At 39.1% G+C, this 14,320-nt stretch overlaps 1 protein-coding gene and 1 long non-coding RNA gene across 4 annotated transcripts in view; both read right to left on the bottom strand.

Annotated features, from left to right (window-relative positions):
* RCC2 (regulator of chromosome condensation 2) overlaps positions 1–1,445 on the bottom strand; it is a 44,931-nt gene extending 43,486 nt beyond the window's left edge. The window contains exon 1 of one of the 3 annotated variants that reach the window (XM_051988416.1): positions 1,333–1,445. The gene's annotated coding sequence lies outside the window, so the exon portion shown is untranslated. Of the gene's footprint in view, positions 1–329; positions 511–734; positions 1,164–1,332 lie in introns of those variants that run through there. The other 2 variants (XM_051988417.1, XM_051988415.1) reach the window with 2 other exon arrangements.
* Positions 1–14,320, bottom strand: part of LOC127555806 (uncharacterized) — a 583,775-nt gene that overhangs the window by 254,319 nt on the left and 315,136 nt on the right. The window lies entirely within an intron of this gene.

The following is a 14,320-nucleotide window of genomic DNA, read 5'->3' as shown; positions in this document are numbered from 1 at the left end:
GGAACACACACACACACACACACACATACACACACGCACAGGCGGGCACATCCACGACACAATAGAAACGGGGGTCAATTTAGGAAAGGGAGAAAGCGAAACCAGCCCGACCCGAACCCATCTAAGTCTCCGAGCCGGCCCCACCAGGGCAAGTTTGGGAAAAGCCATGCAACGCTTTAAGATCCCCCCAAAGTACACAAACGCACCCCTCGTGTCCCCAAAGACGTCTTTCCAAAAAAAAAGTAAAAACGGGAAGGTTATCAAAGATTGCACCCTCCCCTCCCCAAAAAATAAACCCCGAAATTCTGACGTAAAGGATTTAGAAATACTTCTAAGGAGCTCCAGCAATCTCCCTTGGGGTTCACCCGTTTAAAGGGGGGGGTCGTGTCGACCCTCTCCCCCACCTGCTGCTTTTGTCTGAGAGCCGCCTGCCAGCACCCTCCTATCCTGTTTAAAAGCCCACAGTGAAAATTAATGGCAATTATCTCTTCCCCTCCCCCTCTCCCTCTCCCCCAGCTTCCCTCCCTCCCCCGCCGCAAACGGCTGGAGGGTCTATCCAAAGCCAAGTCTCCGGCCTTCTCCATCCCTAAGGGAAGTCAGGCCCCAGGGGTTCTGGGGTGAGCCGGACCCTACAAGGGAGAGGTGCCGGTGAAAAAGAAGAGACCTTTCTCCCAGAGACAGAAGAAAAAAAATTCTAGCCCTCTCCATTTAAATTAAAAAAAAAAAAACACCACCTGTTTTTTTTTTGTTTTTTTTTTTCCTTCCAACCAGGAAAAAAACACGCAACTTTGCTAGTGCCCCCAACTCTAAGGCTCGATCCTCGCAGCGGATGCCCCTCGGGGCGGCTTTCTCCTTCGTTCTCCTTCTCCGATCCCAGGTTGCAGATCTCTCTGGGCTACCCTCGCCTTCCTCCGGCGCTTCTCTTTTCTTTTGCTCTGTCTGCCTTTTTTTTTTTTTTTTATTGATTTTGAACAATGGGATCTCTGTCTGTCTCCGATTAAACCACGTGGATCCGCCTTCCTTCCCTTTTTTTATTCATTCAAACCTCCCCCTAGCCCCCCCTTCTCCTCCTTTTCCCCAGGTTGGGTGGTGTTTTTTTTTAACCTTTTCTCTTTAAAGAGAAGGAAACAACCAAACTTTCCCCTAGCTCGCAAAACTGATCGCGCTTCTATCTCAGCCCCCCCACCCCCCCACCTGGACTAAAAGTGATGAAAAAACTAAGCCCTCTCCCATTAAAGAAATAACCGGACCGCTCGTTTCTAAACCGCACCCCCCACCTTCCCGCATCCCCCCTCCTCATCCCAGGAAAGAAAAGGATTTCAACCCACTCACCAGATACACTTAAAATGTAAATACGAGCTTCCAGGACAAATGCTTCACTACAAAACAGAAACACATGGACGAGCAGCAGAAAATGAGAGAGCTAGAAGAGAGCCGAGGGAGCGAACCTCCTCACCGCGCCCTCTCCAGGTCTGGAGGACCCGAGGGCCGGGAGGTCGGCTTCCTCTCCTCCCCCTCCCCCCTCCCGCGGCGGACCGCGCGGGCCGCCCCCGCCCCCTCGCTACCACCCACCCCGCGCCAGCTCCCCTCGGCACCCCGGCGGAGAAGGCCGAGGATGCTCCCTCCTCCCCTGCTCTCCATTTCTGAGCTCTTCCAAAAACTTTCCGAGCCTTGCCTCCGAGGGGCTGCCAGTCTCCAGTGGGAGTCCCACGCCGGATTCGGCTTGGGGGAAAGGCCGGGTTTTCCCGCAGGGATCCGATAAGGAGGCTTTCAAAGCCACACCACCCCGGGAATAGGAGCGCCAAAGCCCCCCAGAGCGACAAAAGTACCCCAGAGCCCCGGGAAGGCTCCAGCCTCTCTCGTCCAGCTGATGGGCAGAGACGACCCGAAGCAGCTTTCCTTGCACTCACAAGCCTGAGCTGTCTCCTTAGGACTTTTGCTAGAAAATGGCTCCCGTTTGGCCCAGGAAATAATGACAACTCTGATTGCTCGGTTCATTTCGAGAGCATTTGTGGATCTCGTGAGGACGCGGGAGGGTCAGCAGGAGGGAGAGGGGCAAAGTTGAGAGAAGACCCTCGAGGTTACCCAGAGGTAATAACATTTAAAGCCGAGAGGGGACCCAGAGGTCAGCCAGCCCAGCCCCTTCATTTTATGAAAAGACTAAGGCCTAGCGAGATTAAATAATTGGTCCAAGGTTACCTCAGCGCTAAGTAGCAAAACCCAGAATCCCTCCCTGGCCCTTTGATCCCAGAGGCAGAAATCTTTCTTTTTCTTGGTGCCACAGCCTCTCAATCTGCATTGGGAGATAACAACAATATACAATATTACACAGCAAGCACCAGGGAGATAATGAGTCAGCTTTTATTGTTATAGACACAATAATGGCATTTCAGACTTCACAGATATTTCATACTAGCCTCATAACTCTGGGAGATAGGTGCTAGATTTTATGTCCAATTTACAGATGGGGAAACTGAGGTAGACAGCTTGGGGATTTGAGCTCAAGACTCCTGACTTCAGGTCCAGCACTGCATCCCCTAAGACTTAGATCTAAGTATTCTGGCTACTAAACTAGTGCTCTTTCCACTATACCAAGAGAGTATTCAGGCAAGCATAGTAATTAAGTGATTGGAATGAATTGTCTTTGCACATAGTGCTTAGGCAGTTCAATTCAGTCAGCCAATAAACATTTAAGTGCTTACTATGTGCCTGACTCAGTGTCAAGTTCTGGGAATACAAAGTAAAAAAAAAAAAAAAAAAAATCATTTCCTTATTTCCCGATGTTCCCCGGTCTAATAAGGGAGACAAGGTGCAAACAGCTATGTATAAGCAAGATAGAGGACAAATTGGAAAGAATCAACAGAGGGAGGATACCAGATTATGAAATAAAATCTCTTAAGCAACCATATCTCCTAATGTAGTATCTTTATTCTCATCCACCTAGTACCTATTAGATTGAAAGTTCCTTCAGGGCAAGAACTGTGTTAATTAGTCATTTTATGCCTCCAGCTCAGTAGCTGGCCCATGGATGCAATGAAGAATCAATGTTTATTGAATTGAATTAGCTCCCTTAATAATAGGCTACTACTTCCAAGCCTTACTCAGATTTCTCATTGGGATGCCTTGGTGGCCCTGAATTCCCAAGGACCACACCTCTAAGATTGGCAGCTAGGTTCTACCAGGCTGTACAGGTATGGAAGTACAAGAGAAAGAAAGTCAATTCTCTGTGGAGCAATGGAGTCCATAAATTTGGATCCTGAGGTGACTACCAAGTGATGAACTGCCTCAGATCTAACAACCAAAACACTGGAGGCACATGCCGGGCTTAGAGCCAGGAGTTCAAATCTGGCCTGACAGTAGCTTTGTGATCCTGGGCAAGTCACTTCACCCCGTTTACCTCAGTTTCCTCATCTATAAAATGAACTGGAGAAGGAAACGGCAAACCCCTCTAGTATCTTTGCCAAGAAAACCCCAAATAGAGTAACAGAGTCAGGAACTGAACCTTAGTGAAATGACTAAACAAATGGAGGTGTCCTCCTAATCCCTATTAACAAAATCACAGACCTTTAAAATGTCTATAGAATCTTTGTGACATAAGGGAAAAGGTGATTGATCTCAGAGGACCAAAGTTGAATCCTATCTGTCCCTGCCTGGGTTTCGGTCACTTAGGCCAAGCTATTCTCAGGAGCTCCATTTCCTCTTCAGTAAATTAATGGAGTTGGGTTTAATGACCTCTAAGTTCCTTACCAGTTCAATCCCTAAAAATTTTTTGCTAGAAAGGTTGCTTCTTGAAGGCAGAAACTTTCTGGATATCTCCCCAAGAAGAGAGTGCTATTAGTTTTGTTGAACTTGAATAGTAACCCTCTCTGAATATTTGTTGAGTGGATGGATGAATCCTTAATGCCAAAGGGAGCTGGGAAGAAAGCAGCCTCTCTGTCATATGGAAAAACTGGAAAACCTAAAATTTCACCTCATCTCTCAATGACAATGACAAAAAAAAGTTCAAGTTCCAACAATGTGAGAAGTAATATATTTATGTATATGTATATATGGATATGTTTGTATACACGTGTGTGGAGAGGGAAGAGGGAGACAGACACAGAGAGAGATAGAAACAGACACACAAAGATAGAAAGACCTGCAAACAGACAGAAACACTCACATAAACAAAGAGACAGAGAGAGACAGATTTCCCCAGGCCTGCATAGGATTTTGACCTCCAATCAATTTCTGATTTTCTCCATCAGTTCTGCCAGCTCTGTTTTTACCTTTCTGTGTGTGTCTGGTGTATAGTAAGCACCTAATTAATGTTTATGGCCTGACTACCAGCCCTTATTCTTAGAATTCTCTGAAATCCAACATGTCCTCCCTAATCTCCAGTTTTCCAGCCAAGTGCATCATACCCTAGATAAATCTCTCTCCCAGCAGAGCAGAACTGCAGTCCCTTCCACAAAATGCCACTTCCTCCAGGATCTTTCTGCTCAAACCACACTCTGCTAAGCTCTTTATTTTGTAACTCTGATGGACTCATCTTGTGATCTTTTGTGCTGTGATTAACTATGTAGATCCCCACTGCTTTTTGAGGGGAGAGACTGTATCTTGTAGAAACTTAGTATCTCCCTTAGTACCTTCTCTGCCTGTAGAAGGTACACAATAAACAGCTGCCTGTGTTCTATCTCTACTAGAGATTGTCCTGAATTTTTTAAATCAGAAGCTGGATTAGGAAAACCTTTTCTGATTCTTTTCGTGAAGAAATGATATGAAAACAACTACAGAGAGAGCTGATTCCTTGGGCTGCTAAGGCTAGCTCCACTAGGTTCTGCCTTCCTGCACAGGATTTCAGTACAATCCTAGACTATATCCAACTTCCAAGGACCCGGCTAATTAAAGGAAATTTCACTCTCAACATTTCCCTCCTTCCTCAAGCACTCAGATCACTTGGTAATGAAACTTTGGCCATGGGAACCCCTGCCTGAAACACCAACCAAAATACCTTATAGAAAATAAAAACAGCATAAACTAGAATTCAGCTAAACCTCTAGCATCAAGGGCCATTCAGGAAATGGCATGTTGATACTTGTCCCCATGATGTGTTTACCCCCAAATAACCAGTACAACCTTCAGAGAGTACCTTCAGATTATCACTGGTGAGAGGTCTTTTTCTCCCATGCATAATGCTCCCCCACCCCCACTGGTGTAAAGGAAGGACGTCTCTTAAACCCTGATGCAATTGGACACTAACAGACAGTTGCATCATATGATCCTCTAGGCGTGGTGCTCTCCAAACTGGTTTTTCTGGAGAGGGAGATGCACCAGTCCGACACCTCTGCAGGAATAGCAGAGGACTGGCCCTACTTGTCCTGCCAGCCAAGCAGTTTTTGCTAGGGCATGTCTCCCTCCCGTGCGGCCGTTCATCTAGAAAAGGCCAAAGCTCCTTTCCTCCCCGAAAGGAGTGTCCCCCATCCTTGCACAGGGAGGTGTGTCGTTCGGCTTGTTATGTAACACTTGAAAAAGCAAAGCGAAGTTCATCTACATGGATGAGGTGGAAATGCCAGTTCCTACTCAAAAGTGATGATTGCTAAATCTAGTTTTAACCAAGTAACTTTTCTTATGATGGAGAAAGGACTGGGGAAGATGCTGGGCAAGGATAAGTTGAAGGAATTATGGGGTATAAGCTCAAGGAGGGAACGGACCTTTTGCTTGTTTCCTTGTTTTGTTAGGTCTCTAAATATCTAGTGACTAGCATTGGGGTCCACATCTAATATGAAGTCGATAAATGTTTGTTAGTTTGTTGTTTGGATGATTTAGGGAGAATAGGGGAGCTTTTGCCTGGGAAAAGGAGGAGGCTTGATCCACTTGGACTCAGAGATCAGAAATTAGAAGTAATGGATGAAAACTGCACAAGGATTTCACCGCAGAAAACTTCCTGATGGAGCTGTACCGAAGTGTCATGGAAGATCTTGGGAGATAGGGAGCTCCCAATTACTGGAAATCTTCAAGGCAAAGCTGCATGTGGCCTCCTTTGGGAAGAATGTAATTGAAGTCATTCTTCAGGTAGAAGCTAACCTGGGCACACTCTTGAGGTCCCTTTCAACTTTTGAGTTTCTGTGATTCTGTTCATGTGCCTGCTGAATGCCGGGGGGTGGGGTGGGAGGGGTGGGATGAGGCCTACAGGGTTGCCGATGGGAAAAGAGTAGATTCTTATCCTGCCAACCAATTTGCCATGTGACTTTGTGGAAGTTCTTTCCTTTTTCTCATTCTCAGTTTCTTCATTTGTAAACTGGTTTGAATCTATTATCAAATGACCCTCAGTGCTCTTCACAGTCCACGCACATGGGAAATATGTAGTGTTTCCAGAGAAAAAAGGAAGGAAGGAAGGAGAAAAACATTTATAATGGAGATAAACTAGAAGCCTTCCCTGTAAGATCAGTTGTGAATCAAAGATTTCCACTGTCATCCATATTATTCAGTATTGTGATGGACATTCTAATAATAGTAATAAGAGAAGCAAAAGAAATTGAAGGAATCAGAATAGGAAAAGAGGTAATAAAATTATCTTTTTTTGACAGATGATATGATGGTATACCTAGAAAATCCCTAAGACTCCACTAAAAGGTAGTGGAAACAATAATTTTAGCAAAGTAGCAGAATATAAAGTAAATCCACATAAATTATCAACATTCTTATATATCCCAAACAAAACCCTTCAAGAAGAAACAGCAAAACATACCCCATTTAAAAATACTCTGGGTGGTATAAAATATCCAGGAATACACCTACCAAAACAAATCCAGGAATTAAAAAAACATTTTATATAAATAAAATCAGATTTAAATAATTGGAGAAATATTAATTATTCATGGCTAAAAAGAGTCAATATAATTAAAATGACAACTTCACCTAAATTAATTTATATACTTAATACCATTCTAATTAAATTACTAACAAATAATCTTACTGACATTAGAAAAAAATTAACAATTCATTTGAAGGAATGAAAAGTCAAGAATTTCAAAGGAATGAAAAAAATGATGCAAAGAGAAAATGTTTAGCAACATTAGATTTTAAACTATATTATAAGGCTATAATTATCAAAACTATCTAATACCGGCTAAGAAATAGAATGGTAGATGAGTGGAACAGAGTAGACACACAATTTACAGCAGCAAACATAGTAAGCTTATATTTGATAAATGTAAGAATTCACTATTTGCTAAAAAAAAAAATTGGAAAAACTGGAAAGTAATTTGGCAGAAATTGGATGTGGACTACTAACTTACAACATTTACCAAGATAAGCTCAAAATGGTTACATATATAAAGAGAGAGGTTACAAGAAATTTGAAGGACATGGAATATTTTACTATCAGACTTATGAATAGATGGATAATTTATGAATAAACAAGATAGAGAATAGTGTAAGGTATAAAATGGATAATTTGGGTTACACTAAATTAAAAAGGTTTTGGACAAATCAGCCGAAATCAGAAGAAAAGCAGAAAATTTGGAGAAAAAATTTCATAAACTGTCTCAGATAAAGGTTTCACATTTCAAATATATAAAGAACTTTGCCAGATCTATAAAATATGAGTCATTCCCCAATTCCCCAAAAAGATAAATGATAAAGGATATGAATAGGCAGTTTTCCTGAAGAAATCAAAAATCATATGAAAAAATGCTCTAAATCATTACTGACTAGAAAAATGCAAATTAAAACAACCTTGAGATATCATTTTATACCTAAAATGATTAAAGGAAAAAATGACAAATGTTAGAGGGCATGTGGAAAAATTGGGACACTAATTCATTTTTGGAACTGTGAACCAATCCAAACATTTTGGAAGACAATCTGGAATTAGGCCCAAAGAGTTATTAAACTGCCTATACCCTCTGACCCAGAAATACCACTACCGGTCTGTTTTCCAAGATGATTAGGGGAAAAGAAAAAGAACCTATATGTTCTAAAATATTCATAACAACTTTATGGTAGCAAAGAATTGGAAATTTCAGGGATGCCCCCAAATTGGGGAATGGTTGAACAACTTGTGTTATATGTTTATGATGGTATATTATCCTGCTGTAAGAAATGATGAGTTTAATGATCTTAGAAAAACATAGACTTGCCCAAAATAATGAATACAAGAGAATGTTGTATACAGTGACAATAACATTGTTTTAACAACAACTTTGAATGACTAAGACCATTTGGCTACTATAAACATCCAGATTAACTACACAAGGACCTGTGAAGGAAGATAGTATCCAGAGAAAAAACTGATAAATAGAAGTATATATAGAATGGTCTTACTTACATATATACTCATATGTGTGTATGTGTGTGCCTAATGGCAGCTAGAGAGAGGGAAGGGGGAAAACATAGGAAAGAAGGAAAAAAGGGGAAAAATCTTAAGTTCAGAATAAAACATATTTTTTTTTAAATTTACCAATTCCATAGAGACATGATGGGCCAAGCACTGGGCCTGGACTCATCTACTGACTCATCTTCCTGCGTTCAAATGCGTTTCAGACACTTACTAGTTGTATGATCCTGGACAAGTCGCTTCACCCTGTTTGCCTCAGTTTCCTCATGTATAAAATGAGCTGGAGAAGGAAATGGCAAAGCACTCTGGCATCTTGTCCAAGAAAACTCCAAATTGACAAGGCAATTCTTCTGCAACTTAAAGGAGTTTTCCAGGACACCGAGAGACTTCCATTTTCCATGGTTACACTAGTATGTATATCAAGCAGGACTCGAATCCTGATTTTTAATCCAGGATTGAACACCCTATTCATTACACCACACTGACTTTCATTTGGGACACATCATTGTTAAAATATTTGGTTTTCTGCTTATAAAGATCATGTTCCTAAAAAATAAATAAATAAAATAAAATTAGGAAATGATTTTACAATGTTCTAAAAGTAGAAATGAATTGGCCTGAGTTTCATGAGTTGAAGACTCTCTGACTATTTTCTTGCTAAAGGGCTATTTAGAGCTACTGGAGATTGTCTAAGTGTTATGCCCTTATTTTTTATAAATAATTGAGGCCCAGGGAAGGAAATGACATGCCTAAGATCATACAGAACAGCCAGTGCCAGAGCTAAACCATACCATATTGGTGACTGCCTGCTGAGCCCGATCTGACCAAAAGTTTAAAAGCTAAATTGGGCTAGATGTTCTCTCTGAGATCCTCTGAAGTTGTAGCATGGTACTCTGTTCTAAGGTCACTTTCAGCTTTAACAGTCTCTATTTTAATATAGCTTGGACATTCTATATTCTGAAGCCTCTCCCAGTTCAGATATTCTATCTTCAGACATTCTGCGGTCTAAAGTCCCTTTCAGCTCTAACATTCCATTGACTATGCTTCTGAATGCTTCCAAATAAACTCTTCATAGAGAATCTATTCCTATCTGTTCCTTCTCTGTGCAGAGCCCTCTAAGAGCAAAAAAAAAAAAAATTTTTTTTAAAATAAACAAAGATTTCTTGGTCTTCTTTAGGCCTTAAAACATTTAATGTTTGTTTGCCTTTAAAACCAAACCACCTGATTCCCCTATCCTCTGGAAGGAAGGATGGAGAGAGGAGGGGCTCCCCCTATTCATCAACCCCAAGCATCAATTAAAGGGTTAGACTAAATGACTGTCTAGGCATCTTTCAAATTGTAAAATTCTAAGATTCTAAAATCTTGTGCATCTGATTTTAATAATACCCCATAGTTCCACAGAATTCTGAGGTTTCACAAATTGATTTTCCTCTACCACTCTGTAAATTTGGGAGTCTGGGCATCCTTATCCCCATTCTGCAGATGAATGAGGGTATTGAAGCTCAGAAATGCTGAATAATATGCCCATGGTCCCCTAACTAGGAAATTCACAGTCAGAACTGTATCTTTTTTTTTTTAATCCTAATATTTGAATCCAAAATTCCATGAGCCTATGATTCTTAGAATCCTTGTTTCTAAGATTTTATGAGTGGCTGTGGCTACCTTATAAAATTTAGCCTTCAAGAGTCACTATTCTTTCCCTATTGGTTGGTGAGCCTATGAGCAAGCCCTAACTATTCTAACTAGTTATCATCATAATGTAAATTTTTTTTTTTTTTTTAATAAATGGGCATTGAAGTCATGGAAGTTTGAAGGGAGGAGTTAAATCTTTAGAACCTGAGGTCCTACCCAAGGAAGGCAGATCCAAGTAGGAAGCCAAAATTGGCAAGGAGAGGGCTGTTCCAGGAAGCCTGGACAAATCCCTCCCAACCTCTTCTCTCAGACTTCAATCAATAATCAGTCAATGAACATTTATTAAACACCTGCTATGTTCTAGGCACTGTGCTAAGCACTAAGGATACAAAAAGAGGCAAAAGGCATCTCCTGCCATCAAGGAGTTTGCAATATAAGTTTATATACCATTTTGTTCAGACCCTCTAGAATACATCTAATTTTTGATAAGTTTTTGTCCTATTATAACCATCAATAAAAGCCAACATTCCAATCCACTAAATGTTTCTTTAAATGATAATTCATGAAATCATAATATGCTTTACTTTATTTTGAAAAGGTAAACGTTCATTTTAGCAATAATATTATAAAATCACCCCATTTCCTTCGACACTCCCTTGTGAATCATTTTTTCTGTGCATTTTTTCAAATGCTGATGCTTTTTTTCTTTTACATAATTGTAGTCAGTATTGTACCATGTTCTTTTCTACTTTCTTCATTCTGCATTATTTCTTGAAAATCTTCCAATTTTTCTTTGTATTTCTATTAGCATTATTATTAGCATTTATTTCGATTAGTTTAATGGAGAAGAAATACAACATCACTGATGAAGAGCAGGCCCAGAAGCCAGGAAGACTTGCACTCTAGTCCTTCTCCTGACGCATAACTGCTTTCAATACCTCAACATCCTACTGAAATCATATATCCAATTTTTAATACCCCAACTGTATGGGATGTCCGACTAAGTGATGCAGTAGATAGAATGCTGGACCTGGAGTCAGGATGACCTGAATTCAAATTTGACCTCAGTCAATCACTATATGATCTTGGGCAAGTCACCTAACCCTATTTCCCTCAATTTCCTTATCTGTAAAATGGGGTCACAAACCATTTTAGGATCTTTGCCCAAAAAACACAAATGGGGTCACAAAGAGTTGGACATGACTGAAAACAATACAACAGGGTGTCCATAAATTTCTTTGGCCATTCCCCAGTTGATGGAAAACATATTTTGTTTGCTCATTGTTATTTTCTTTGCTGAATAATGTTGTTAAAATTATTTCCTTTTCATTTTTGTAGGAAAAAACCTAGAGACTGTTATGCAAGTCAAGGAATAGATCTCTGGATCTAGAGCCAGGAAGACCTATGTTCAAATACAGCCTCAGACATTTACTAATTATGTGAACCCTGGTATGTCATTTCCTTCCTGTCTGCCTCAATTTCCTTATCTGTAAAATGGGAATAATAATGGCACCTACCTCCCTCAATTGTTATGATAATCAAATGATATAATATTTGTGAAGGGCTTTATCAATTTATATACAAATGCTAACTATTCTTTTCAATAACACTATTGGGATTTAGGCTTATGGTAACATGCCTGTATAAAATGTTAGAAACAGCTTTATAACCTTTGTTGCATATTGTCATTATAGTTTTCCAAAAGGTTATACCATCAATAACTATATGAGAAAATACTCCAGCATTTTAATTGCTGATTAGTAGAAAAATTCAAAGTAAAACATTTCAGAAGTTCCTCCTCATACCTCTCAGATGGGCAAAAATGGCCAAAAAAAAAAGGAAAAGACAAGTCAGAGGGGCTTTGGGAAAACAGGTGCCCTAATTTTAATGAATTGTTAGTGAAACATGAACTATTTTGTTTTTCCCAATATTTTATTTTTCCAAATACATGTAAAGATAATTTTCAACATTTGTTTTTGTAAGACTCTATGTCCCAAATTTTTCTGCCTTCCTTCCTTATCTCCACCCTCCCCAAGATAGCAAATAATGTGATATAAGTTAAATATGTACATTTCTTTTAAACATATTTTCATATTTGTCATGTGCCAAAAAAAAAAAAATCAGACCAAAGGGGGAAAAAACCACAAGAAATAAAAGAAACAACAAGAGGTGAAACTATTATGCTTCAATCCACATTCAGTCTCTCTCCATGGTTCTCTCTCTGGATGCAGATTGCTGTTTTCCATCTCAAGTCTATAGGAGTCCAGTCCAGTCATTTGGAAAGAAATCTGGAATTATGCCTTCAAAAGCTATTATGCTGCATATAACCTTTGACCCAGCAATACTCACAGTAGGTCTATGCCCCAAGGAAATCAAAGAAAAAAAAGATAAAAAACGCAAAGAATTGGAAACCAAGGGGATGCCCATCAACTGCAATGTGGTCGAACAAGTTATGATGTACGAATGTGATGGAGAACTGTTGTGCTATAAGAAATGATATTACTGTTACCATAGTAACATGTGTTACACTGTGTTCTTGGTTCTATTCATTTCATCATCGCATACATCATACTCATCATTGCTTCCCAGGTTTTTCTGAAACCATGCCCTTCTTCCTTTCTTATAATACAACAAAAACTTAACATGATGACCAACCACAGTTTATAAGGAAACACAAAATCTACCTCCAATAGAAAAGTGACAGACTTAGAATATAGACTGAAGCATATTTTCTTTCCCTTCCTTTCTTCTTTCTTTCCTTCCTTCCTTCAATTTTTCTTTCTTTCATCCTTCCTTTCTTTCCTCCTCCTCCTCCTCTTCCTGCTCCTCTTCCTTTCCTCTTCCTCTTCCTTCTTCTTCTCCTCTTCCTCCTCCGCCTTCTCCTTTTCTTCCTTCTTCTCCTCTTCTTTCTCTCCTCATTCTCCTTTTCCTTCTACTCTTTTTAAAGAACATGGCTAATGTAGAAAATTGGTTTTGCAAGATATATTTGTAATGAGTTTTGTGTTCATATCTTCTCAATTAAGTAGAGGAGGATTGGGTTGGGAGCAGAGAAAATATTCAGGATTGGAAAAAAGAATTAAATAAAAGTTATAATGTATGAATGTGATGGAATACTATTTTGTTGTAAGAAATGAGGAAGGAGATACTTTTAGGGACTAAATCTGCATTTCACAGAAATCTGGAAAGAATTGATGTAGAATGAACTAAATAGAACTAGGAGTACAGTTTATACAATCACAACAATAAGATAAACTAGAATAACTTTCAAAGACTAACCCAGTGACCAAGCACAATTCCAGAGCATGAACAATGCTACCCATTTCCTGATAAAGGTGATAAGACTCTGAGAGCAGATTGAGACATATTTTTCTTTCTTTTGTGGGCTCTGCCAATGGAAGAAATTGTAATGCTCTACCATCTATGCATGTTAAGAAGGACTTGTTTTTCTTGCTTTCTCAACTGGTAGAGAGAAGAGAAGGAAGGGAAAAGGAGAGTCAGAGAGAATGGGGATTTGAAAATAAAATAAAATTGATTTTAAAAAGAGACGATATTTGTTTAATTTTTTAAAATTATACTAATTTTAATAATTATACATAGCTATTATATATAATACACATATTATATATAATAACCTTAGTAATAAATTTCTCATGTAATAATGTATAAAATTGATTTTTTAAAAAGATTATATTTGTTTAATTTTTTAAAATTATACTAATTTTAATAACTATATATCATTATTATATATAATACACATATTGTATATAATAACCTTACTAATGCCTTTTTCATGTAATAATGTATATTGCAATTCCCTTCATATTTATATATACCATCCCTCTAGACTGAAAACTTCATGGGGATAGGGAAAAAATTCTTATCTAAATTCTTTCTTTCCTCTGGACAGGAGCACAATCCTTTGTATAAAGTTGATCCTTTTAGATCAAGCTTCTATAATATTGTACATATGATATTTGTTTTTCTTTTTCAACTAAGGGAAGGAAGGAGACATGGAAAAGAGAAGGCAATTTTTAATGACTTAAAAAAAAATTTTAAATCCTAACTTGTGAACCTATTGGGGAGTGAAAGTTAAAGGACAGAGATACAAAATTAATTAGCTAACCAAAGGGAAGGGAGGGAAACAAATTTTTCCATTGGTCAAGCCTGTGGCCTCTTGCTTAGACCACTTAGAGTATTTTGGGAATCATATGACAATCCTAGGGGCAGCTAAGTACTACAATAATCAGAACACTTTCAAATCTGGCCTCAGATACTTATTAGCTGGGTGACCCTAGCCAAGTCATTTAACTCCCAAAATTTTAAAAAAAAATTCATATGACAATTTGTGGGGGATGAAAAGCAAGAAGG

This window comes from Antechinus flavipes, chromosome 3, assembly GCF_016432865.1.
Source record: "Antechinus flavipes isolate AdamAnt ecotype Samford, QLD, Australia chromosome 3, AdamAnt_v2, whole genome shotgun sequence".
Classification (NCBI taxonomy): domain Eukaryota; kingdom Metazoa; phylum Chordata; class Mammalia; order Dasyuromorphia; family Dasyuridae; genus Antechinus; species Antechinus flavipes.
Note: the sequence above shows the minus strand (reverse complement) of the source record. Positions and strands in the feature narration are given on the sequence as shown.